The sequence below is a fragment of the Narcine bancroftii genome, chromosome 11, assembly GCF_036971445.1.
Source record: "Narcine bancroftii isolate sNarBan1 chromosome 11, sNarBan1.hap1, whole genome shotgun sequence".
In the NCBI taxonomy this organism is placed as follows: domain Eukaryota; kingdom Metazoa; phylum Chordata; class Chondrichthyes; order Torpediniformes; family Narcinidae; genus Narcine; species Narcine bancroftii.
In genome coordinates, this window is record NC_091479.1 from 98,606,805 (window position 1) to 98,634,586 (window position 27,782).

The 27,782-nt window shown below is 41.5% G+C and overlaps 1 protein-coding gene and 1 long non-coding RNA gene across 11 annotated transcripts in view; one reads left to right on the forward strand and one right to left on the reverse strand.

Moving 5' to 3' along the window:
- The window catches only part of LOC138746189 (chemokine-like protein TAFA-2), a 266,704-nt gene that overhangs the window by 61,431 nt on the left and 177,491 nt on the right, over positions 1–27,782 (reverse strand). The window lies entirely within an intron of this gene.
- LOC138746190 (uncharacterized) lies at positions 1,912–27,362 on the forward strand. Of its 2 annotated transcripts, XR_011346791.1 has the most exons (4): positions 1,912–2,080; positions 6,263–6,683; positions 7,772–7,926; positions 27,237–27,362. It is a non-coding gene; the product is annotated as an uncharacterized lncRNA (long non-coding RNA). The 2 variants fall into 2 exon arrangements; XR_011346790.1 differs by lacking the exon at positions 27,237–27,362 and having other exon boundaries at positions 7,772–8,427.

Consider the following 27,782-nt stretch of genomic DNA (forward strand, 5'->3'; position numbering starts at 1 on the left):
TATATCATTGGTGTCTGACTTTTCATTGATCCACCCTCTCCTTATTTGACACATGTTCCAAGATGCAAAATTAGCATGTAATTATGTCTACTTTATAAACCCCAGAATTGAAATCTTTAAAGTTACACAAATTAAGAAAGTAAGAAGGGATCCACTATCAATCATGCAGTTAAATTGAAGTCATTAAAACATTAATAAAATTGTGGATGAAAAACAGCATGGTACTATTAATCACCAAAATGGACTATTATAAAGTTGAAAATGGAAGAAATTAAAGATAATAGAAATTGCAACCATGAAATTACAATTTCCTCTTCATTTATCCTTTTCATTTCACCCGATGCAATCATTGCAAAATAATTTTTTGGTCAATGCAACGGCTTTACAAACAGAAATAGCAACCAGAAAAGGAACACTGTGGAGTCAGGAATTTTCAAGGAATTACACTGCTTGGCGGCCATTTTCAGCCAGATCAATCTGCAGGCCAAAATGACCTTGGCCAGATGTGGGACAACTGATCTCGCTGGTGTGAGGTGCCAGCAGCCAGAGGTTTTGGACCGCAGACAATCTGTCCAGACGTCCCCTGAGACGCCAGCAGCTTGATGAATTGAGCAATACCTCTGGATCAGGCCAAGTACAATGGTGAAGATGACATTTTGTAACGTATCTGGAGGACGTATGAATGATCTGTTTAAAGACGGGACAGGATGAATGCTTCCGCCAAAAGCTAAAAAAGGTTAGCAGAAGATTAAAGAAAGTCATGAAGGGTTTGATGGAGAAAAGAGATTCTAAACTTCACTGGCAAACAGGTTAGTAACCAATAGAATCAGATTTAAAGTAATTGTTTGAGTGCCAGAGGAGAAGCGAACGACTTTGATTTTAACAGCGTGGCCTGGAATTTATTGGTTTTAAGACAGGCCAAAGCGGCTAAGAATTCATTTATTAAAAAAAAAGCTTGATCTCAGGATATCCCAGAATACCACAGAGCTGATACGAATTGTTGAAGGGCAGTTGCTGTTGTGAGGGTAGGGGCATTGAAATGTGGTCCAAAATGTGCCTCAGATGCTGTAAAATGGCTTGGTATGCTACAGACAACTAACAAGGAGAGAAATGGAGACAAGGTGGCTAAGAAATTAAGCTTGTAGCCAATGGGAAGACAATGACTTTGGCTTCCTAATATTCAGTTGGGACAAAATCCAATAAAACAATTTGTATTACTGGCACTTAACGCCTTTTCATTTTTGCCTCATTAAAGAATCTGCAGCTCGACATTTTGTAATTCTAAATGCTCCATGTGGAACAACATTAGAACATTTTTATGTAACGCCTTCCATTTCTCTCTCTCCCTGATGTCATCGAAGCCTTGAGTTCAAAATTTGAACTTCATTTAGGGGTCAGATCTGATTATTTCCAAGCCAAGTCATATACTAATGAAAGTTGCCCACAATTTCTTGAGCTGCAGTACCCTGATGACAGACATGTGTTTAAGACCCCAAAACAGTTTTCAAAAGACATCAGAAATGTGCTTTTGTCTCCCAAAAAATATTGATCAATACCAACATCAACTAAATGAACAGTTTAACCCCATTATGTGAAATGTTATTATTTAAACACCCTTCTTGGGAATAAAAAAAATCATTTGTTTTTGTCAAAACAATGAGGTATTGAGCATAAAATGAACTTAAACATGCAAATTCACATCTGTTTTCCTTTCACTTAGCCCGTTTGCAAATTTTCTCCCCATTACAGAAATTCCTATTTATTCCTTTGTTCTATTAAAGATCAGGCAACAAGGTCAAATAATATGAATACTTTACGGAGAAAGATTTCACTTCAGCATACAGCAGCCAAGCTGGCAGAGGCTACATTAACTGGTTCATTATGGCATCACCATCAGTTACATGGCAACATGTTCAAGGTGGTTTTTGACAAAAAGCTCAATGAAAATTTGGAGCTAGGGAAATGAACACCTGGAAGTGAAATTTCACAAACGATACCAAAAGCAGGAGAATATTTCTGTCATTCTTAACTTTAAAAGTATGGTTGGCTTGACCTTGCAGGTGTTTCATCTTTCACTCAGGTACTGAACATGCTGATCAACCTTTAAACATTGTTTAACCTGCATTGGTATTGCTCAATTCATCAATGTTTTAACCTGCATTTCAACATCTCACTTGCAGTGGAATTTTTTCAACATAGTCGCAGATTTTACCTTCACTATCCATAGTCTCTGGCAATTAGTATTAGATCTTTGTCGGTACTTCCTCAGAAGCAATCGCAATTAAGCTAAGTATCATTCATTGGAACACACAACCCCACCAATAAAACAGGAAAAAGGTCTTTCATTCTGTCCCCTGGAAAAGGTCACCATGCTGATGTCACCATGTATCCTCAAGATGCGCAAACAATTATGCTTTTATTTTAAATCAGCATATTGGCTCATAAAATCATTGAGGAACCCTACCACCCCGCGGGCAGCAGCTTCCAACTACTCCCAGCTACATGTGTATCAGAGCCAGAACCACCAGGCTGAGGAAAAGCTTCTTCTCACGGGCAGTGAATCTGCTGAATGACTGTTGAATTGCTAAAACAATCCTCCCCATCTCTACTTTATTATTAATAATATTTATTTTAAATATAGTAAAACCCCTAATATACAGAACCTATTAGTAGATGCTGGATAAATGCATTTGCCGGTCGCTTGAGATTGTATGTTGTGTGGATTGGCAGACTAACTGCTAGGGGGTTGCCAATTTTAAAGTTTGTTTTTTTTTAACCTATTTATTTTCCACAATTTTCTTTTAGCCAATTGCTTGAATTCTGGATAACGGGGATTTTACTCTATATATGTACTGTACTTATCTGTACATGTGTTGTGACAATATGTACTTCTGCACTGTGGACCGAAGAACGCTTTCATCAGGCTGTATTGGTACAATAGGATGATAAATAAACGAACTTGAACTTTTTAGAGACTGGAAGGCACCATGGAGTGGTTGCAGCAATGATTAGTACACATTTTAGTATAAAGTCATGCAATGTGAACAGAATTTAGTTGAAAAATAATTGCACCATAATAATCCTGATTGACCCATATTAAATGGGCAGTGGGAATGTTGTTTCAAAGCCTTATGCATGACAAAACCAATCGGTCGTTAGGGGAGACAAAGCTTCTTTTTCCAGGGCAACAATGGCAAATACTAGCGGACATCCGTTTAAGGGAGTGGAGAAAAGTTTAAGGGAGATGTCAGAGACAGATTTTTACACAGAGAGGAGTGGGTGCCTGGAATGCATTGCCAGGGATGGTGCTGGAGGCAGGTGCAATAGGGACATTCAAAATCTCTTAGATAGGCAGATGGATGTAAGAAAAATAAAGGTTTTTGGGTCTGAGGTAGGGTAGGGTTAGTTTGCTGTGGAGCAGGTTTACTTAGGTTGACACAAGATTGTGGGCTAAAGGACCTGTACTTTGCTGTAATATTCTACGTTCTGTTATGAAATAGTGGCAGTCGTTTCTACACTACCTTTTGAATTTAATCCAGTGGGTTCATGCAAATCAGAGTAAATTTTGCTGTTTCATTTGTACAGTACTACATCTTGGAGTTGAATTTCTGGACAGAAGGCAACACGGTTAAGCAGTTAGCACAACGCCATTACAGCACTAGTGACCTGGATTCAAATCCAGCACTCTCTGTAAGGAGTTTGCACGTTCTCCTCATGACTGCATGTGTGCTCCAGTTTGCTCCCACCCTCTAAAACACGTGAGGTTGTAGGTTACTTTTGGTGAAATTGGACAGCACAGGTTTAAATGGCCAGAATCGGCTTCTTCCGTTCTGCAGGATTTCAAAAAAACATTAAAAATAAGTCCTAAAGAGGATGGTATTATGATTATTCGCAGCTTATTTCAATTATTTCTCTGCTTTACTTTTCTCTTTGGCGCGAGGAAGATTGAGACGAGGTCGGCAAGATTATAGATAGGGTGGACAGCCAGTGGCTTTTTCCCAGGGTGACAGCAGCAAATACCAGTGGGCATCGATACAAGGTGAGGGAAGGAGAGTTTGGGTGAAACATCAGGTGTAAGTAGTGGGTGCCTGGAATGGACTGTCAGGGATAGTGGTGGAAGCTGGTACAATAGGGGCATTTACAAGATTCTTCAAAGTTATATATATATATATATATATATGCAAGAAAAGTAGAAGGTTATGGGTATGAGGTAGGGAAGGTTTAAATTGTTGAGTATATTTATATAGGTCAGTGCAACATCATGGGCCGAAGAGCCTGTACTGTGTTGAAATGCTGTCTGTACTTCTATTTCTATCATTTTTCTTTTTCCTATTTGCATTTTATTTTCTCTGTGGTCGTCTTTTATCTGTATTTTTTGTATAAATAATGGAAAGAATAGGAGTGTACGTTCCCTTTGTAAGAAGGATTGAGAACTGTTAAGGGAAGAGAATGTGCAGCTGGACAGATTGAAGATCATGTTGGTAGAGGCAGAATCAATCATGGTTTTCAAAGGGGAATTGAGCCAGTGGTTGTATTAAAATAATCAGACATAGAGGAAGTCAAAAAGTGCAGGGTATTGTGTTACTAGCACACAGTGCAGGATGTAGCAAGTTGGTACAGTTAAACAGTGCAAGGACATAAGTAAAAACACAGGAATCGCAACATCCCGTTGATCCAGCGCAAGGGCATCATCTTTTCCCAATAAGGGGACCATTCAAGAGTCTGATAATAGCAGGAAAAAAAAATGTCAGTAATTTTATAACTTTGAAAAAGAAAGGCAAGAGCATAAAATGACACCTTTTTAATTGTTTGGGTTTACTTTAGTGTTTTCAACTGTTGAAAGTGTGTTGGCTTTTTTGTTTTAGTTACTTTAATGTGATTATTTTATGTTTAATTGCATTTGAGTGTTTCTGGGCATTTTTTTAAAAAAGTCTGACAGATGGCAGAGCTGAGGGTGCCTTTCCCATACATATTGAAGACGTTCCTTGCTCTGATCCACCAAAGTGGCCTAATCACAATGTTTAAGTGCCTGCTCATAAAGTTCACAATACCTCCAACCAGTAGGATTGACCTTTTGGGTCTAAATCAGCTGAGGATCCAACTTCAGCAATTAATGAAGGATCCAAGGAGCTACCATCAACTTTCAACTGATGTAATGAGTTCATGTTGGTTGAGGGATGAACGATCTAGGAGCTTTATTTGCTCTGCCTCCCTTTCTTATATTTACTACCTCAGTTGGCAAAGAGAAGTCCCAAAAATTCTCGCTACAAACCCAGCATCTGCATGACTTTCCTGTTTATCTCCAAACAATTCGCAGTTCCAGAATAATGAATTTGAACTTTAGCTTTAATATTATGCCCGAGTCCACAATTTGAGCTGCTTCCCCAAAGCTCAGAAGAGCCCAGCTTCGATCTTGCCCACAAAAGCTGTCTGGATGGAGTTTGTATGCTCTCCCTGTCTGTGTCAGGCACTCTTGATTCCTTCTACATCACAACCAGTCAATTGGCCAGTGGAAATTAACCCTTCACAGTGGTAAGTGGCAAAGGAACCCTTAGGGAAGTTAATGGGGATGTGAGAGTGAACAGGATCAAGACCAAAAGGGAGTGAAACAGATGAGGATGCTTTACTGGGAGTTGACATGTATTTACTACAGTGAAAGTTCAACAAACCCAAAAGAGAATCACCACCAAGTTCAGAGAATATCTGTAAGTCAATGATGGAGAGGGCAAAATTGTATTTTGAATTTAAATTTAGACATACAGCATGGTAACAGGCCATTTTGGCCACAAGCCGGTGCCTCTAAGTTACACCCAATTTACCTACAAAGCCCGGTAAATTTCAAAGGGTGGAAGGAAACTGGAGCCCCCTGGGGAAAACCCACGCAGACAAGGGGAGATCGTACAAGCTCCTTACAGATAGCGGAGGATTCGAAAAGAGACCCGCTCACTAGCGCTGTAATAGCGTTGCGCCAATTGTGCCGTCCCTAAAGGAGGTATTCCTCTTTTTGAAAGAGGAACAGCCATTTTCTTAAAATAGAGTGGACTTGTTTCTTCTCCTTACTTGAATTTGGAAAGAAAATCCAAAGTTAATGAAAAGGTTAATTAAAAAGAACAAAATGTGAAAAGAACCCTAATATTGAACTTGTCGTGATGGTGGATTTACTGTAAGAATTCTATTGTTTTGCATTTGCAAAGACTTGACAAATATAGTACAAATACCCTTTGTCTTTATTTGCATCTTTCTGCTGCCATTCACTTTATAGAATTTGGCTTCCATCAAAATGATGAATGTATAAATAAACCTCGGCAGTATCAGAAGGGGAGAGCATAAGTAACACCACTGATGACAAATGTTCCCATTTAACCAAATGTCAACAGGAAAAACAGCATTACCAAAGGCCTCCATCAATCAGATATTTCTGGAATATTTCTGTCATTAATGATTCAATTCAGAGGAAAAGCTGCAAGCTGCCAACTGCTGGCCCAGTCTATTGGGATAAGAGCAGCAAAAATGCCGGCCTCGCCAAGTTTGAAAATAACTCGACCAAAGGAATTCGCACAACATACATTTAAGAAACAACGTGACAAAAGGGAAGAGGATGGAGTGAAACACAAATGTCTGCAGACGCTGTGAAACACAGAAATGCTGGGGGAACTCAGCAGGGCTCGCACTGTACACAGGAGGTAAGGATATATAACCAATATTTTGAGAGTGAGTCCTTCTTCAAGATTTGGATAAAAAGGCAGGCAGGCACCCGAAGCAAAAGGCTGGGGAGAAGGGAAGAGTATGTGAAGGGGAAAACATTTCTACAGCATAGACTTGCTCTTTAAGTAATCAATGGTGTGAATAGAATCCCTGACGAATATCTTATTCCTTTTTCCAGACACAAATGAGTTTGGAAATATAAATGGTCATGTTTCTAACTGAGAGATTTTAAAAGACATTTCGAGGACACAATAATCTTTACTGATCCACTTCCACCAACAGCATTTGGAGAAATGAAATATTACACATTGAAATAAGGGAGATTGCAAATAAACCCCTATGAATGAGTTGGCTTTGATCCACTAGATCATTCACTGGTATAAAATGTCCAGGTGTTTTAGGTAATGAAGCCATTAACTGACATATTTTGGATAAGCTTTGTTAGAAATTATATATTGAGAAATGCTAATTTATTACACATAAACAGGGCTCCACAATATTTTGAATCCTGAACATGCTTCTGAAAATTTATAAAAGGTAATTTAAAAGAGATTATAGAACAGATGAAGTTTACAATATTATATACACAGAGAACCAAGGTATTATCTGCTTCATATTGATTCACTTATAAAAGCAATATATTCAAGAAACTAATGTTTCCATCTTCCCATGACTATGGCTCTCTGTGTGAATAATGCAAATAAACTCTCCCCCAAGGTTAAACTCCATTTCTTTGGGGTGAGGAATTTACTAAAAGGAGTGAAATGAAACATCATTGAGAGACAACGCACAATCTGTTATCCAGGAATGAAAAACTGCCCTCTGTTCTCCAAAAACAGTGGACAACAAATTTTTTTCCAAAGGTTTGCTTCCTGAAAAAAATATTGGGAATTATGATAGACAACTTCAAGATGAAAACAAAGATAATTTCAGGTCTGCTGTTTCAAGTAGGAAGTGGAGAAACTTTTATTGAATTCAGCATGTTTAATCGCATAATGATGCTGACAGATTGCATTGGTTAAACTGACCTAAAAATATCTTTCCGCTTATTTTCATTTATACTCAGAATCTGATACTTCTCGTGTCAGTCGGCCAACATTGATGGATTCCAGTTGCCCTGATACTACCATGGTCGCCATGTCCTCGTGAAACCTTTCACCACGTTCGTCACTGACTACACCAAGATCAAAAGGGAAGAAGTCAAAGAGCAAATGCAGAAAAGTAATTTTCAATTATATGTTGTACTTCATGGTTTTGTATGCTTGAAGCATGTTGTCAATCAGCTGGATGTAGTATCTTTTTTGCTCAGTATGCTATTTCCTGAAGAATATGTGCATCAACATGCAGTTCAATCTCCATCAATGTTATGCACAGCATCTGTATATGTGAGCTGCTTTTATAGCCTGTCTTCATCTATCCTGACTAAGCATACCTAGGCCTAAGACAATATTTGCATAGCACCTAGGCATGCTTGGACTGGCAAAAATAGCTTGCTTTGTGGGCAATATACTAGAAATCACAAAAGTAGGTTAAATTTTAAAAGCAATACATGATAGGAAAATTGTACGGCAATGTTCATGGTCAGCAGCAGAAAATCCATAAAATACCCCCCCCCCCCCCCCAAAAGTGTTCAGGAAGTAAAATCTTCATTGTCCAGTGTAATTCATTCAGTGATGGAATGTCATAAAATATTCATGCTAAATCCCTGTCACATACCAAAATAAAGAACAAAACTTCTGTAAGCATTAAGTCGAGCATTTTGTGAGGTTATTCACACATATGCTGAATTGGTAAACATTCTTCAGTCTGAGTTGGTTGTTGATACACAGATTCATCTTAAATTTCACAGGAACTATTTTATCTTCCATTTGATGGACCTTTTCTGAGAGATTTAAGGCATTGCTTTTTGCAACAGTAAAATGGTTTAGTAATTCCCCTTCTACTGTTTTAAACAGTTCCAAACAAAAAACACTGTTCATCTGTGTTAATGGGTTCCCATATCAAACACTATATGGTTTTAGGAGACCAATTTTTCACATTAGTACCACTTTCCCTTACAGCTATAATGTCAGGAAATAACCCTTTAAAATGGTGCACCTTAATAAACCAGCCCCTTTCAAACACTGCAGAGCTGGCAAAAATATAGGCCTCATTAGAACTTTATTGGAACACGGTAAGAGGCAAGACAGAGGTCAGTCAGAATGGGATTGATGAGGAGAGTTCATGTTGTAAACAGCTAATGTTTTCCAACAAAGCAGGATGTAAACTCAAGGAATATTACCTCATATTTCTGCTAGGCACTTCAATGCTACTTTTTCTCTCCCCATTGATGCTGCCTGGCACCTTACGTACTTCCAGCATTCTCCTTTATCTCAGTTTTCCAGCATGTGCCATATTTAACACTGATCCAGGGCTGTGTTTCTTCTCTGTTCTTATTCATATTCATTTCTTTCTAGTGACATCAACCTCAGATAGATGACATGTGGTTAGCAACCACCTCTTGTATTCAATCTCTCTCAGTCTACATCTTATCACGGACATTCCTATTGTTCTCTCCACCTTTCAACTTGAAGTAAGCTTGATTTTAAACTTTTCTAATGAAAGTTATCAATCTGACACATCATGTGGAGATGCTGCCTGACCCATTGAAAATCATCTGTTTTTATTTTAGATTTTCAGTATCTGCAGATTTTCCATTTTAGCACCCTTCAGCCCTCGATGTTGTGCCAACCCATATTTTTCTTTTAAAAAGTACTAACCCCTCCCTACCCCATAACCCTCCACTTTCCTCCATCCATGCGCCTGTCTAAGAGTCTCTTAAATGCCCCTGTTTCAGCCTCCACCACCACCCCAGCAAGGCATTCCAGGCACCCACAAATCAGTGAAAAAAGCTTATCCCTGATGTCTCCCCTAAACATCCCTCCCTTCACTTTGTACATATGTCCTCTGGTGTTTGCTATTCCTTCCCTGAAATACAGGCGCTGGCTGTCCATCCTATCTATGTCTCTCATAATCTTGTAGACCTTTAATAAGTCTCCTCTCATTCTTCTACAAACCAAAGAGATAAGTCCCAACTCTGCTAATCTTGCCTCACAAGACTTGTTTCCCAGTTTCCAAATCCTTCCTATAATGAGGTGACCAGAACTGAACACAATACTCCAAATGTGATCTCACCAGAGATCTGTAGAGTTGCAGCATGACCTCGTGACTCCTGAACTAAATCCCCCCATTAATAGGCCTTCTTAACTATCCTGTCAACTTGTGCGGTGACCTTAAGGGATGTATGGATTTGAACCCCAAGGTCCCTCGGTTTATCCACTCTCTTAAGTAACCATTTTGAATAATGAAACAGTGTGGTTTTCAAGTCCATTACTGGAAGCTCTGGTGGAGAAGGTGGTGCATGGAGATTATCTAGAGAAGGACAAGAGAGCCTCCAGCCAAGTGCTCAATACACAGTGGGGGAGAGAAAAAACACTGAATACAAGATGGCATTAAGATCGATTGCCCCCTCCCCATTTTTCCCTATGTCTACTTTCCCCTAGCTCTGCTTCCACAGAGCCCCAAACAACACATACTCACAGTCAATTCCCACCTTTGCTCTCTCCTGTGTCCCATCCATATCCTATTAATACCTTTCATCTGTAGGTCTGTACTTTCCCCTCCTCCCCTACCCCATTCTCCCCTTCCCCAACTTTTTAATTCAGACACCTTCCTGCTTTTTACTCATACCTTGAAGAAGGGCTCAGGACCGAAACGTCAGTAATATATGGACACTGCAGGACCTGCTCATTTCCTCCAACAATTCTGTGTTTCTACTGCAATCACAGCATCTTTCACACTTCACTCTATTATATTTGTTCTTCCAGATTATATGGGAATCATTGGGCTAAGCAACTATTTATTATTTTGTGGTTAATTAGGAAAGTCAGCAAACGCTGTGATTGCAGTCCACAAAAGTGCTAGAGGAACTCAGGAGGTCACGCAGCATCCATAGGAAGCAAAGGTATAGAACCAATGTATCAGGCCTGCGACCTTCATCAAGGTATAGAACCAATGTATCAGGCCTGCGCCCTTCATCAAGGTATAGAACCAATGTATCAGGCCTGCGCTCTTCATCAAGGTATAGAACCAATGTGTCAGGCCTGCGCCCTTCATCAAGGTATAGAACCAATGTATCAGGCCTGCGCCCTTCATCAAGGTATAGAACCAATGTGTCAGGCCTGCGCCCTTCATCAAGGTAAAGAACCAATGTGTCAGGCCTGCGCCCTTCATCAAGGTATAGAACCAATGTATCAGGCCTGCGCCCTTCATCAAGGTATAGAACCAATGTATCAGGCCTGCGCCCTTCATCAAGGTATAGAACCAATGTATCAGGCCTGCGCCCTTCATCAAGGTATAGAACCAATGTGTCAGGCCTGCGCCCTTCATCAAGGTATAGAACCAATGTATCAGGCCTGCGCCCTTCATCAAGGTATAGAACCAATGTGTCAGGCCTGCGCCCTTCATCAAGGTATAGAACCAATGTATCAGGCCTGCACCCTTCATCAAGGTATAGAACCAATGTATCAGGCCTGTGCCCTTCATCAAGGTATAGAACCAATGTATCAGGCCTGCGTCCTTCATCAAGGTAACCATTTATCATCATGCCTCTGGAATGTTTATTTTTAAATGTGGACATACAGCACATTAACAGACCCACGAGCCCATATTGCCCAAATACCCAATTAACTTACAACTGCAGTACATTTTGAAAGATGGGAGAAAACTGGAGCACCCAGAGGAAACCCATGCAGACACGGGTAAAAAAGTACAAACTCCTTACTGACAGTGACTAATTGTGCCCGGGCCGCTGGCGCTGTAATGGCAGTGCGCTAACTGTGATGCCCAATGTTTAGGGGCGTTTAAGATTCATAGTTGTTGTATTTGTTATTGCACAGGGATCACACTTGGGTAAGGTTGGCAGATTTTGTTCCCTGAAGGAAAACCTCAAATTGTCTTATCTCAATTAAGCCCGTGTCTTTGAAACCTGCACGGTCATAAGAACTACACCTCCGTAGTAGTTTCAAGGAGAATAGATCTTCGAGCGTGGCAAACCTCAAAGCAAAGCTCGACGATGCAACCCGCCTCACGGACCCGTCCCCTGAAACCCTCTGGGATCAGTTGAAGACTACCATACTGCAATCCACTGAAGAGGTACTGGGCTTCTCCTCCAGGAAAAACAAGGACTGGTTTGACGAAAACAGCCAGGAAATCCAGGAGCTGCTGGCAAAGAAGCGAGCTGCCCACCAGGCTCACCTTACAAAGCCGTCCTGTCCAGAGAAGAAACAAGCCTTCCGTCGCGCATGCAGCCATCTTCAGCGCAAACTCCGGGAGATCCAAAATGAGTGGTGGACTAGCCTCGCCAAACGAACCCAGCTCAGCGCGGACATTGGCGACTTCAGGGGTTTCTACGAGGCTCTAAAGGCTGTGTACGGCCCCTCACCCCAAGTCCAAAGCGCGCTGCGCAGCTCAGACGGCAAAGTCCTCCTCAGCGACAAGATCTCCATCCTCAACCGATGGTCAGAACACTTCCAATCTCTTTTCAGTGCCAACCGCTCAGTCCAAGATTCCGCCCTGCTCCAGCTCCCTCAACAGCCCCTAAGGCTAGAGCTGGATGAGACATATAAGGCAATCGAACAACTGAAAAGTGGCAAAGCAGCAGGTATGGATGGAATCCCCCCAGAGGTCTGGAAGGCTGGCGGCAAAACCCTGCATGCCAAACTGCATGAGTTTTTCAAGCTTTGTTGGGACCAAGGAAAACTGCCTCAGGATCTTCGTGATGCCACCATCATCACCCTGTACAAAAACAAAGGCGAGAAATCAGACTGCTCAAACTACAGGGGAATCACGTTGCTCTCCATTGCAGGCAAAATCTTCGCTAGGATTCTACTAAATAGAATAATACCTAGTGTCGCCGAGAATATTCTCCCAGAATCACAGTGCGGCTTTCGCGCAAACAGAGGAACTACTGACATGGTCTTTGCCCTCAGACAGCTCCAAGAAAAGTGCAGAGAACAAAACAAAGGACTCTACATCACCTTTGTTGACCTCACCAAAGCCTTCGACACCGTGAGCAGGAAAGGGCTTTGGCAAATACTAGAGCGCATCGGATGTCCCCCAAAGTTCCTCAACATGATTATCCAACTGCACGAAAACCAACAAGGTTGGGTCAGATACAGCAATGAGCTCTCTGAACCCTTCTCCGTTAACAATGGCATGAAGCAAGGCTGTGTTCTCGCACAAACCCTCTTTTCAATCTTCTTCAGCATGATGCTGAACCAAGCCATGAAAGACCCCAACAATGAAGACGCTGTTTACATCCGGTACCGCACGGATGGCAGTCTCTTCAATCTGAGGCGCCTGCAAGCTCACACCAAGACACAAGAGAAACTTGTCCGTGAACTACTCTTTGCAGACGATGCCGCTTTAGTTGCCCATTCAGAGCCAGATCTTCAGCGCTTGACGTCCTGCTTTGCGGAAACTGCCAAAATGTTTGGCCTGGAAGTCAGCCTGAAGAAAACTGAGGTCCTCCATCAGCCAGCTCCCCACCATGACTACCAGCCCCCCCACATCTCCATCGGGCACACAAAACTCAAAACGGTCAACCAGTTTACCTATCTCGGCTGCACCACTTCATCAGATGCAAGGATCGACAATGAGATAGACAACAGACTCGCCAAGGCAAATAGCGCCTTTGGAAGACGACACAAAAGAGTCTGGAAAAACAACCAACTGAAAAACCTCACAAAGATAAGCGTATACAGAGCCGTTGTCATACCCACACTCCTGTTCGGCTCCGAATCATGGGTCCTCTACCGGCATCACCTACGGCTCCTAGAACGCTTCCACCAGCGTTGTCTCCGCTCCATCCTCAACATCCATTGGAGCGCTTTCATCCCTAACGTCGAAGTACTCGAGATGGCAGAGGTCAACAGCATCGAGTCCACACTGCTGAAGATCCAGCTGCGCTGGATGGGTCACGTCTCCAGAATGGAGGACCATCGCCTTCCCAAGATCGTGTTATATGGCGAGCTCTCCACTGGCCTCCGTGACAGAGGTGCACCGAAGAAAAGGTACAAGGACTGCCTAAAGAAATCTCTTGGTGCCTGCCACATTGACCACCGCCAGTGGGCTGATAACGCCTCAAACCGTGCATCTTGGCGCCTCACAGTTTGGCGGGCAGCAACCTCCTTTGAAGAAGACCGCAGAGCCCACCTCACTGACAAAAGGCAAAGGAGGAAAAACCCAACACCCATCCCCAACCCACCAATTTTCCCCTGCAGCCGCTGCAACCGTGTCTGCCTGTCCCCCATCGGACTTGTCAGCCACAAACGAGCCTGCAGCTGACGTGGACTTTTACCCCCTCCATAAATCTTCGTCCGCGAAGCCAAGCCAAAGATTATCTGTTTAAATAATTACTTTGTGAAACGGTGCCGAATTCACTTCCCCAGTAACTAGTGCATCAGCAGTGTCTGGCTGTCAGAAATTCCCCTGCTAATGCTGAGAAACACAAGTCCTTGCTGTTGGATAGCAATCTGCTTACAGAAGTAATTAATTCTTCTGTTTTTCTCTTCTTGTTCATTTTAAGAACCTTCGCGCTCACATATGTGGTTATTAACTGGATTTTTTTTCCCTCCTCGCCTGCAAATTGCAGCGAATGAACTGTCCCTGTCCACACCAATTACTGACCTCTCTGAATTAAAAGAAGCCCTCCTGCAGTGCAACTAATTGGAACACTTCGTAAATCTTCAATCAATGAGTCTTCGAGTTTTATCTAAATGGTAACTGCAGACATAGTGCAGTCTTTCAAATTTTAAACACCTTTGAAACACGCACAAGAAAATCTGGTTTATTTGCAGTAAAATGAAGAAAGAATAAATACCTGCCCAGTGGGGATCAAGAAAATGCTAGCGTTTGGACTTAGCGCAGATGGTACATAATATTAACCCCCCCTGGTATGTTACAGCTCCTTTATATCCTACTGCCATTCAAATGTCAATGTGTGTATGTTTACATGTGAACAGATTACATTACAATTGATATTGTTCTTCTTAAATGTCATTCGTATATGTGAATGTGAGTTCTTTTATGAAATAATTTGGTCTTATTATGTATGAGTGCTTGGCATTGTTATATATGAATGTCAGTCTTGAACTTAATATATGAATATTGTTTTATTTATAAAATTATGCTGCTCTTGTTTAAAAATATACCTTAGTCATTGAAATGTACCATTTTGTTAAATAATGAATTATGTTATTTCTGTTTCACTGTGAAAGACAAAGAACATCGAAGAATTGGAGATGTTAGAATCTGAAATAAAAACTGATAATGTCTTGAACACTCAAGAGGTCAGGCAGGATCTGAGGAAGAATTGAGAAAAAGGGAAACTGGTTAATATTAAGCTGCAGGGAAGGTGTTGGAAAAAGGATATGGGAAAGGGGCAATGGTCCCTAAGGTGAGACCAGGAATAAGCTACAGAAAAGGTCATGTGGTTACATAGATCATAGAACATTAGAGCGCAGTACAGGCCCTTAGGCCCACGATTTGGTGCCGACCTATATAAACCCACCAAACAAACTAAACCTTTCTTAGCTCACACTCGTAACCCTCTACTTTTCTTGCATCCCTGTGCTGTCGAAGGGTCTTTTAAATGTACCCATTGTACCAGCCTCCACCACCATCCCTGATAATGCATCCAGGCACCTACCACTCTCTATGTAAAAAGCTGTGGTTTATTGGTTAAAGGGAGCAGTTAGAGAGAAAGAGAGAATGTGTTCATTAAACCAGTGAAATGGGGGCTTTTAGAGAGTGAGAACTCAGGGGAGAAAGATCAGCCATGATCCTATAAATGGCGGTGCTGGCTAGACAGGCCAATTGACCTACTCCAGTACCTATTGTCCATTGTCTACTGTGAAATGCAGCATACGCCCACAGATCAAGTTGTGCTGAGGAAAACTGAACCATGATCACTCCCTGGTCAAGTGTTCAATTCTGGCACAGGCAGAGGGAGAGAGACACTTGAAATTATAGATTACGAGATAAAAACTGGAAGATGTGGAAGCTATGGAGAGGGTGGAGAGGAGATTTACCAGGACGTTGCCGGATTGTAAAATATGTCTTCTGAGGCAAGGTTAGCAGAGTTAAGATTTTTCTCTTTGGAGCAAAGAAGGATGAGAGGTGAATTCATAGAGGTCTACAAGATTCTGAGAGGCATTGATAAGGTTAATAGCCAGTGCTTTTTGCCCAAGGAGGGAATAGCAACACCAGTGTAAAGTGAAGGGAGGAAAGTTTAGGGGTAAATATTTTACACAGAGAGTTTATGGGTACCTGGAATGCCTTGCCAAGGGTGGAGGTGGAGGCAGACATATTAGGGGCATTTAAGAGTCTCTTAAGCAGGTTTTGTTTTTGTTTTGATAGGAATATACGAGTTAGCACAAGGGCCAGAGGGCCAGTACTGTGCTGTAGTGTTCCATGTTACTCCTCAGCTTTACGTGGGCCCTTGTTACCACAGTGCAGAGAGTGGCAGACAGATGAGTGAAGCTTCATTGGCAGCCAGATAAATAATACAAGTGGCAGGTAACAAATATTGAATCTATTGTCTGACCTGTTGATGAGCTCGCCCCAAAGTATTCAAACCATGCTCAGCTGCAGAGAAATTAAACGATTGTGCAGACAAGAAAGTTCCATAAACAACAGGGTTGTAGGTAAAATAGGTAATGATTCTGTGCTGATAAATCAATGGTTTGCCAACAGTCCCCAAATTTCCAAATTTGTTGTATTGACCCCAACAGGACACATTGACCAGAAAAACAGTGGGGGGGGGGGGGGGGGGGGGGAGAGAGCATTTTATCATGCAAAAGATCCCTTAAAATGTATGAGCAAAATTACATCATTCAGCCTATCGAGTCTGCCCCACTATTCAAATTATAGCTGATGTATTTTCCTAAACCCCATTTCCCTGCTTTCTCTCTGGAACCTTTGACACCCTTATTAATCAAGAATCTATTAACCTCCACTTTAAATATACAAAATGACGGCCTCCAAGTCATCTCTGGCAAGGAATTCCACAGAAACGCCACCATTCTGGCTGAATAAATGTTTCTTCATCTCAGCACAAAGCAATCACAGCACCAGCAGCCCGTGCTCTCCCCATGACTGCGTGGGTTTCCTCTGGTTTCTTCCCACCATTCCAAACGTACAGGGTTTTGTAAGTAAATAGGGTAGCATGAGCTCGTGGGTTACCGTGCTGTGTCTAAAATTTAAAAATAAAATATAAATCTTCTTCATAGAAATCCATGACTATCGGGTTGCTTAAACTGTCGAGCACTTTCCCAAAATAGGCACACCTTTGAGAAGGAAGTGTAAATATCTCCCTGTTAATACTATCTACTTTAGAACCATCAGTCAATCGTGTTGGTGTTGGTCCACAGGCAGCATCCTGTGACGTCAGTAATGTTCAAAGAGGAAAACTATTTTACACTGGGCACAGATTCTCTTGATAATTGATAACAGCTTCCTGCTTGATCATTCTAATTAAGGCTATAGACACAGTGTGAGTATCCCCACGTTGTCACACTGCGGACAGAGCCAAAGATAACTGCTCATGTTCAATCACCAGCAGGCCCAACTTCTGATCAATGAGATGAAATTCAGCTTTTAATGAAAAGTGGGAGATTGTCTCATTTCTCTACGTAATTAATAATCTGCTGCTGAGATTGTGGAAATAAGCAGTTTTTAAACCGGGTACTTGTGAGAATGCAATTTTGTTCATGATGTGTGATTTAAAAAGCAGATGGAAGTTCCCAAACTTCCACCTCTTAAAATAATAAATGACAAATATAAAAAGTCTTAAATATAAAATTTAAGATGACACAACCTCTTTTTCTTATGTATTCTTTTACTGATTGTTCATTTTTCCTTTTTTTTTAACTTTTACTTTATATTATAAGGGGTGGGAAGGTTGGTAGGAAAAAGGGGAAAATGTCACTGTATATTTTAATGATGAATGTGTATATTATTATTGCATTAGTTCACAGTGAAATATTAAATAAATAAACAGAAACTTTGCAATCTCCAAGCCTAAACTATTTATAAAGCTAATGTAGACTGACATAAAATTGTGAATATCTGGAGTTTCTGAAACCTGCCTGTTACCTCATTTTCCTCACCAGATATGTATCGGATCTAAGATTTGCAAAAGACATTAATGAGGACAAATTTGAAATATTATGTGCAGTTTTAGTTAGATAGCTACAGGAAAGATATCGATAAGACTGAAAGAGTGCAGAGAAGATTTACAAGGATATTGCTGGGACTTAGGAATTGAGTTACAGGGAACTGTTAAACAGGTTAGGACTTTATTCCCTGGAGCGTGAAAGCCTGAGGGGAGATTTGATGGAGGTACCCCCTCCATAAATCTTCGTCCGCGAAGCCAAGCCAAAGAAGAAGAAACAGAGTAAATGCAAGCAGGCTTTTTCCACTAAGGTTGGATGAGACAAGAACTAGAGGACATGGGTTAAGGGTGAAACCTGAGATCTTCGGGTGAACAATAGGGGGAACTTCTACACCCAGAGCGTAGTGAGAATGCAGGCACAATGTTGACATTTAAGAAACATTTGGATAGGTACGTGGATGGGAGGTGTATGGAGGGATATGGTCCAAGTGCAGTTCAATGAGACTAGGCAAATAATAATTTAGCATGGATTAGATGGGCCAAAGAGCCTATTTCCATGCTGCAATGTTCTATAGTTCTTCTGCTGGACATCTCGAAAGAGTTATTACTGAAAAGAACATCACATAAGAAACAAGCACAACTGCACATTATTTGTCTGCCCAATCTGTACAACCACTCAATCAGATCATGGCCAATCTTGTATATTAACACTTCTTTCCCACTTCATCCCAATATCCCTTTATTTCTTTAGTGTCCAAAACTCTTTCTCAGTCTTGAATAAACTTAATGGCTAACAATCCACAGTGAGAGGGAGAATTGCAAAGATTTATAACCCTATGGGTAATGAAATTTCTCCTTGTCTCAGTCTTAAATGGTTCTTATCAAGAGTTACGAGGCTGCAAGCAGAAAAAGCACCCTCCTGGTCTCTCTCTCTCTCTCTCATCAATCCCTTTCAAAAATGTTTCGACAAGAAACCTATCCCGAGATTTAGCGCTAAAAGCTCCAAATGGTCCCAGCCATTCTGGTTTCAAAATCAATTATGTTTGAAAGCACTTACCAAGAGGAACAATAGAATTAACAGGGAATGCACTGTCCAAGGGATGGCCCAGTCATAAAATGAAGTCAGCCTGTTCTCACCTTCTGTGTCTAATGTTGAGGATTGAGGTCAGCTTTCTTTCATTCCATGCTGCTCGACACTAGGCCATTGTGAGAGCAGCAGATTCTTTCACAGAGTTCTTGGGAGTCACTTCTTGGAGAATCTTTCCTGAACCCAACATACTACGGGAAACTCTTCAGGAGTTTGCGGAGGGTTGGCACGACATCGGAAACCCTGCCGAACTTCTAAAGATGTGTGGTGGAAAGTGTGCTAACCAACTGCATCACAAACTAGTATGAGGACACCAGTACCCTTGAGCATAAAGTCCTACAAAAGGTCGTGGACACAGCCAAAGACATCACAGGCAAAACCTTCCCCACAATCGAGAACATCTACCGGGAATGCTGCTGTCGGAGAGCTGCAGCAATCATCAAGGATCCACATCACCTAACACATGCTCTGTTCTCACTTCTACTCTCCAGGGAATAATTCTCACACCATCAGGAACAGCTGCTCCCCCTCCACCATCAGACTCCTCAACAACAAACTCAATCAAGAACTCAGCTAAGGACTCTTACTTTTGCACTTTATTGATTTTTATTCCCTCTATTGCAGTCAGTTTATTTACATTTCCTTATTTGCTTACATGTGTTCGTTGAGTATAGTTTTTTGGCTCTACCAATAATTGGTAATTCTGCCTGGTCCGCAGGAAAAAGAATCTCAGGGTGGTATGTGATGTCATGTATGTACTCTAACAATACATCTGAAATCTGAAATGGGAGGTAACTGTTAGGGTGGGTGGGTGAGTCATTTCGGGCTTACAAGACTCCAGTAGATCCTGATATATTAGCTCAAGTTTAACAATACCATCATGAAGACTCTGTCCCAACTTCATGTGGTCATAATTCAACATTTCCCAGAAGTTTGTGGGGTTGTTTCATTCCTCAACTTCATTCCTCAACTTGTCCTTGAGACTTTTTCCCTTTCTGTTAGACCACATTTGTGTGTGTCTGTGTATATATAGCTGTATAAATATGTGTGTGTGTATTTTATATATACCATATTATGTACTGTATATATAGATATATATATGTGTATGTGTGTATGTATGTATGTGCATATATATTTATATCTGTGTGTGTGTGTGTATTACACATATATATAACATCTTTAGAGTACCCTTTTTAGCTTGATGACATCCTTCCCACATTGTTACACTGAAGCCAGTTTGTGCATGTGAGAATTAGTCACCGGTATTGAACCAGTGGAATGAAGCTGCCTTTATTCCCCTGAGGACCGTGGTAACCAATTGCATCTCTGATTGAGCCAGGATATCAGATCAGGTTCAGTGTAAAAGTAGATTTGATTTTCCCCATCAAGATCACAGAAAAGGTTTCCCAATCACCTCATCACTCCCCAATTTGTAAAGGTTTGTTAATTGTCAAATTGCCCTTGTGAGTTTGAGTACTCCTTTGTCTACCTTGACAAAAGCTTATTCATGTGAGATTTGGGGTCAAAAAATCAGTTCTGTTTTCCTACTGCCCACAGAGCTGTAAATTCCCCACTCCGTGTTAATAAAACCAACAACAGCACACCCTGTGGGTAATCCCATCATACAGCAACATCACGTGAACTCAAATGGATAAAATTCCTTTTGTTTGAATGCCCTCATACACATTACCTTTATTTAAAGTGAAAAATAATACTTTGGAGACTTTTTAATAAAGTCACATAAGTATGGATGTCTTCATGTGTAGATTGGCCATCTTCATTTCCAATGCAACCATCCTTTCCAGAGAATAGGTTTAAACGATGCAAATTAGAAACCTAGCAAGTTCTGAGGAATGGTAGGCCATTCGGCCATTTCACCACCCAGAGCAAGTTAATCCACCTACTTCCTTGTACATGTGGCAGAAGGAATATGGAAACAGAATAAGTCTCAGATTTAGCAGTATTAATTAGTATTTTCAGCTCTTTATGGGAGAAAGTTCCATTCTTTTAGCTCAGTCTTGTCCTGAATGACCTGGGTTGTATTTCAAATACCTGTTTCTTTGCCCTACAAACAGTAGTTTCTCACTATTGTGGTTCGAACCCGCCGCTGTTTGTAAGTCATTTGCATGTTCTCCCTGTGTCTGCTTGAGTTTCCCCAGGGCTCCGGTTTCCTCCCATCATTCAAAAATATACCAGATGTTGAAGGTCATTTGGGTATAATTGGTCAACACAGGCTCATGAGCTGAAAGGGCCTGTAACTGTGCTGTATGTCTAAATTTAAATTTAAAATTTAAATCATCCTCTGTTGAGAATGTACAAGCCTGGTACTTTTATTTCCTTTATAAGCTGCATATCTGGTCACGTTTTGGTGAATTAGCATTACACTCCTTCCAACTTTTCTTCATCTACGCTGGGGGTAATTGAGAGTGGGATATTAACCCAGCAACCCTCACAACCAGAGCACCCGGAGTAAACCCACGTGGGCATGGGGAGAACATTCAGATTCCAAAGGCCAGCATCAGAGGTCAGGATTGAACCCAGAACTCTGACACTGTGAGGCAGCAGGCTCTACTATGCAGCCAAGAATGAACTGCAGCACATGCCTAAGCTAACCTCTCCATCATTGGTTTATGGAGAGGGGCAGAGGAGATTTACCAGATGTTGCCTGAATTGGGAAACAAGTCTTATGAGGCAAGGTTAGCAGAGCTGGAACTTTTCACTGTGCAGCATTGAAGGATGAGAAGAGACTTGATGAGGTCTACAAGCTTATGAGAGGGAGTTGTGGGAGTTGTGTGAATCCTGTCTCACAGTTTCTGCCAGTCGAGTGTACATCAACGTTAAACCTTCTCCCCTTTATGAACCCGGTGTTACAGTACCTACCTAAGTCTACTGTTCATCACCGTTAAAACTTCTCCCCACTGTGAATCTAGTGTCCCCGTTGAGATCCAACCTATTGTCACAAAGAGTGGAGCAAAACTGTTAGAATGTCAAAAACAAAGGCCAGAAGGTAAGGCTAGCGTAGCGGTTAGCACAACGCTATTCCGGCACCAGTGACCTGGGATCGAATCCGCCACTGTCTGTAAGTTGTACGACCTCCCTTTGTCTGCGTGGGTTTCCTCCGGATGCTCCAGTTTCCTCCCGCCCCTTCAAACTGTACAGGGATTGTCAGTTAGTGTGGGGGGGGGGGGGGGGTGAACAGGCTCATGGACTAGAAGGACCTGTTACTGAGCTGTATGTTCACATTTAAATTTAAGACCCCTCCTTTTCAAAGATTTAATTAGTAAATGCTTCTTAAGACCGTTCTTTTCTACTTTCTAGTGGTTGCAGCTGTTTTTGTTCTCTTTTCCTTTGGAAACTTGCTTAAACAGCATTTCGGTTATGCCTCATACACCATCATAAAGAAGTTTATCCAACTGAGGAAATTACAATTAAGCTAGCTTGCATGAGCTGATATAACTTTCCCAGACACCCAATAAAAGGAAATCTACTTTTACCCTTCTTCAGTTCATGTCCTGTGACTTGCTCTAACACATCTGAAGCCAAGGATCTAGTCTGTTCTTCATAACCACTGGGTCCAAAATATATTCTGCTAATTTACTTGTTCCTCACATTTCCTCTGATCGCTAAGTGTATTAATAAACTTCAAACTTGTCAGGCCTTTTCCCTTCAAATGAAATTGCCTTCTGGAAATCCTACCTCCAATTCCAGGCGATGGAACTACAATTTTTTTTGGTGAAATTATCAGCAATGTTGTCACTTCTGATTATCTTTGCTTTTGGAGTAGTTAACACCATAATTTCTCTCAAAAGTAGGGCATTAATCACCTTCCCTTCACATTTCATTCTACTGTAATGTATGAATCCCCTCAATCAACATTTCAAGGGTTTAGAGAATGCAAATTGTGTTGGCGAGGAGGTGAAGCAGGGTAGGGTGGGTTTTGTCAGAATCCAGAAGTTTCTTTAGACTGGCCACAATCCATTGTGTGCCGAGATTTACATAGCAAACAGTACAAATCATCTGCAAGGTTTGCATTGTTGGTCGAACACTCACCACTTAAACTGCTGAGTAAATCTCCAACAAAATTCAAGGAGCTCAACAACACCCTCTCAACATTATCATTACTTTGGAAATTTATTACCATTTATTCTCTGAAATTAATTGATTATTGTCAAGTACAGAGATACGTTGAAAGGGCTTTGTTTTCAGTGCTATCCAGGCAAGTCAACCCTTGTATAAGTACAGCAAGTGAAGCAATAATATAACCAAAAATATGCCAGGTAATTTTACAGTGAGTCAAAGAGTGGAAGGTATAGTGTTACAAAGACAAAGTGCAGGGTATAGAGAAAAGTAGAAGGGCACTTTCTTTAACTAATGGGAGGTCCATTTAAAAGTCTGATAACAGTCGGGAAAAAAAACTGTCCTGTATCTAGAGATATGTTTTCAAGTTCATGTATCTTGTATCTTCTGTCTGACAGAAGGGAGAGAGAGAGAGTGATCAGGGTGGGATTAACTCCTTTGATATTTAGCAAAAAAAAAAAAATCTGCTGGGGAACTCAAGCAGCATCAGTGGGAAATCAGAATGGTCATCATTTTGGCTGCCATTGACCATTCGTGTTCTCCCACGGATCCCACGACTGGCTGAATTGCTGCAACGGGTTGTTCTTTGCTCTGGACTCCAGCATCTGCAGTCTCTCATGTGTCTCCATTACCGTGGAGATGGCAGGAGGCATCGACAGAGCCAATGGAGGGGAGGTTGGTTTGCGCGATGGCTCTGAGTTGCGTTAACAACTCTCAGCAATTTCAGTAAAAAACACAATACTGGAAATTCTAGGCAGATCAAAGTGTACATTGTATAGGAAAGATAACCACATTTCAGCTGTGAGCCCTTCATCAAGGTATGGACAAAGTGTAGGCAGGCAGCAGAACAAAATGGCTGTGGGGAAGGGGGAAGGGCAGGGAGAGGACCACAGTCCCACAGGCAGAAGGTAATAAATGGATAAGTAGAGAGGAAGGCAACGTGGCTGTGGAAGTGAGTTTGGGTGAGTCTTAAAGCTTGAGAGCAGCAGGGATTACAGATGAGGAGCAGTGAGAGAAAATCGCACAGACCTCCTTTCAGAGAGCAAAAGAGAACATCTTCAGGGTAGGCATCACTCAAAGAGATTTCACAGAGATTTGCAATAGACAAGAGTAAAAATGAAAGTCTGCAGATATCATAATTGAAGTGAAAACATACAGAAACTCAGAAGTAAAAGCACACATCTCCAGCACTGTGTGTTTTTACTTTAATCACGGTGTCTGCAGACTTTACTCTCTGCGATTTCATATGGTCTTAGGCAGAGGAGTTCCCATACCATGGATCCAAACAGGATACCTTCAATGGTTTATCTGTAAAAATTGGGCATGACAAATTCCCTCCGACTTCTGAGCAAGTAGTCATTAGTGCGCTTTCTTGACTTAAATGACCATCGCAATTCAAAGAGGCAGTTCACCATCTCGGACTATTCGGGTTCGTCATTAAATTCAGGTTTTGCCAGTAACACCTACATCCAATGGCACGACACCTTCTATTCTTGATTGTCAGATTGTCTTTCCTTTGAGCAACAGACCTTCCCAATTTTTCATTATTTACTCATCACAAATGATCAGATGCGAACAACCCTCTGTGACATTATTCTGTATGTTTCGTCAACATCATGTAAAAGTCCTGGAGAGGGAGTATAAGGGATTTACAATTACTCTGCCTTGGTTGGAGCATTAGAGTTAATAGAACATCGGGCTCAACTGAGTTTATTTTCTTCACAATGGAGCTAACTGAAGGAAGATTTAATGAAGGCATATTAAATGATGAGATGAACAAAAATAACAATTTTTTTCTCGGCAATAGGAACAATAATTAGGGACAAAATTTTAAATTAATTAGTAGAAGGAGTTGTGGTGAGTGGTGAATATGCTTCAGGATAATGTTGCCAGGTCTTCAAGAGTTGAGTTACAGGGAACGATTAAACAAGATTCCTTGGAACGAAGAAGAATGAGGGGAAAGTTGATCGAGGTTTCCAACATGATGAGAGGCACAGACAGAATGGGTGCGAGTAGGCTTTTTCCACTTAGAATGGGGGAGATAAATACAAGAAGTCATAGTTTTGAGCTGAAAGGGGAAAGTTCTTCACTCAGAGAGTGCCGGGAGTGTGGAATGGGTTGGCATCTGATGTGGTGAATGACGGCTCAATATTGAGTTTTAAAAATAGACTGGATGGGAGAGGTCTGGAGGGTTATGGAGAGGGAGGAGATGAATGGGTCTAGCAGAATAGTGATTGGCACAGACAAGAGGGGCAAAATGGCCTATTTTCTGTGCTGTAGTGTTCTATGGAAATGCTGCAAAATTCAAGCTTATGCTCACGCATCCAGGGGAGTAGTGAAAAGCTTTGAGTAGTATGCTATCCAGCAAGTCAACCCATACATAAGTGCAGGATATAAAACACACTGCAAAATACAGAGAGAACAGTAAAACAGTAGAAGCAGAAAGCCACGGAAAATTTAAGAAGCATCTTGAAGAGCCTTAAGGCTACAGACAATAAATGGGAAATCAGATCAAACTAAAATAGGGAAATGGGTAAATTGTCCCTTTAACCCTCCTTCAAAAAAGTTGGACTCTGGTCTCTGGACTTCTGAGGCAGCATTTCTACAATTTAGTTTGCTGTAGGTCAGGATTACCCTTTAAGAGAGCCTTGAACCTTCTTTGCCTTTACCATCACCTCTGCTCTTGGGCAACATTGCTCGACACCTCCTTCAAAATATAACATTTAAGGACGTCATGATGTTGGAAGAGGGGCAGAAGAGATTCGCCAGAATGGAATAGAGAGTTGAAGGCTTGAGCTATAGGAAGAAGCTGAATAGGCTTGGTCATTTTTCCCTGGAGTAATGGAAGTTGAGGTGTATAAAATCATCAACAGTGTGGATAAAGTGAATGCTCCTCGTCTGTTTTTCCCTTACTTGTCAAATCTAGAACTAGAGGGCATACGTTTTCAGTGAGCAAAACTTAAGAGGGACCTGAAGGGCACCTTTCTCACTCAGAGGGTGGTCTATAAGTGGAACAAGCATTCAGAGGAAACTTGTGTAAATCCTGATGTTCTGTTGAATCAGAAAGGAAAGGTTTGGTGGGTTCAGCCTGAATAATCCCACCCTGATCACTCTCTCTCTCTCCCTTCTGTCAGACAGAAGATACAAGATACATGAACTTGAAAACATATCTCTAGATGCAGGACAGGTTTTTTTTCCCCGACTGTTATCAGACTTTTAAATGGGTCTGGATACAGCCTGAATGCAGAAATAATCTTTATTGAAACACGTGTAAGGGGATCACACTGGGATAGCACACTACAAAGTGCACTCTCAATCACACACAACGTATTGCAACTCAGTCACTTAACACTACCAATATCAGTAAGTGCTTACACTCTCACAAGCACAGCACAACCCAGTCACATCAGATGGATACTACCGATTTTGCAACTGTTGGTACAGGTTTATCACAACCAAGGACTATAATACACTACCTGCCACTTTTTGTCTAATGTGGGCCCAATGCAATGCTTTCCAGCACTACACCAATCCCGATGTAGTGCACACCTCACCAACGCTCGTCAAGCGTTGTTCACAGTTCATGACCTAGACTGGTGCAGGGTTCATCTCAGGACGGAAGAGCAAACAAAAAGAGCTACTGCATGTGCTGGACTTAATAGTACAGTGAGCTGGAAGATCTGGCCCAGGTAATCCCTAGGTGGTTAAAAGGGCCAATGGTCAGGTGTGCACTAATAGGTGGGCAGAGTGATTGGCAGGTAATGTGACTTCTGAGTAGGTTCCAGAAGGAGTGATCAGGTAACTTTCCATAATCTACATTCCCACCATGTTCTAGACAGAAAAGCCACATGACCCACCACAATCCACACTCCACATTCAAATGCATTTGGGCACAAAAATGGACGGGAAGAGTTAAGAGGATGGAAGCCAAATGCAGGCAAATTGGTCTAGCCCAGATTGCCAACTTGGTTGGCATGGATGTTGGGCTGAAAGGAGCATTCCATGTTTTCTGGCTCTCTCACCCTATCCCCCAGGTCTGATTCCCTCTGTACCCACTTGAATATAATATCTCGATTAAAAGGCACTCTTTCGGCCTCAGATAGTACCACATTACTAATTTTACTATTCACCCTAACCTCACCTTTCCCACAGGGAAGCTGACACACTAGGTAAACACAAATTGGAAAGAAAGTGCCTTGTTCCAGCAAATGACGAGGTTGACTGAAGATCAAGGCAGGAATAAATTAGCTGCTGGATATCGAGAACAAACAGCACAAAACAAGGGTAAGATAACCAATTATTGACCATAAAATGGTGGAAATACTCAGCTGGTTGAACGGTGGTGGAGCAGAAAAAATATAGTTAATATTTCAGGTTGAAGACCTCTTGTCGAACTTCATTCTCCATTAATCCTGTCCCACTCCGTAGATTCTAGCCAAACTCACCAGTGCTTTAGGCATTTTCTGGTTTTACTTCAGATTTTCAACATTTCCATGCTTTAATTTTTGCATCCAGATTTGCCACATGTCTCCTCCCCTTCCCGCTGCTAAGTCTTGTATGTCTACAAGACTTTTCACAACATCAGGATGTGAAACCAGGGTTTCACAAGCTAATGAAATAGATTCTGAACAGCATTTATGCACGCATGCATTTCCTCGCCTTCTTTGACTGATCCTTCAAAGCACAGGAAAAGCCCTT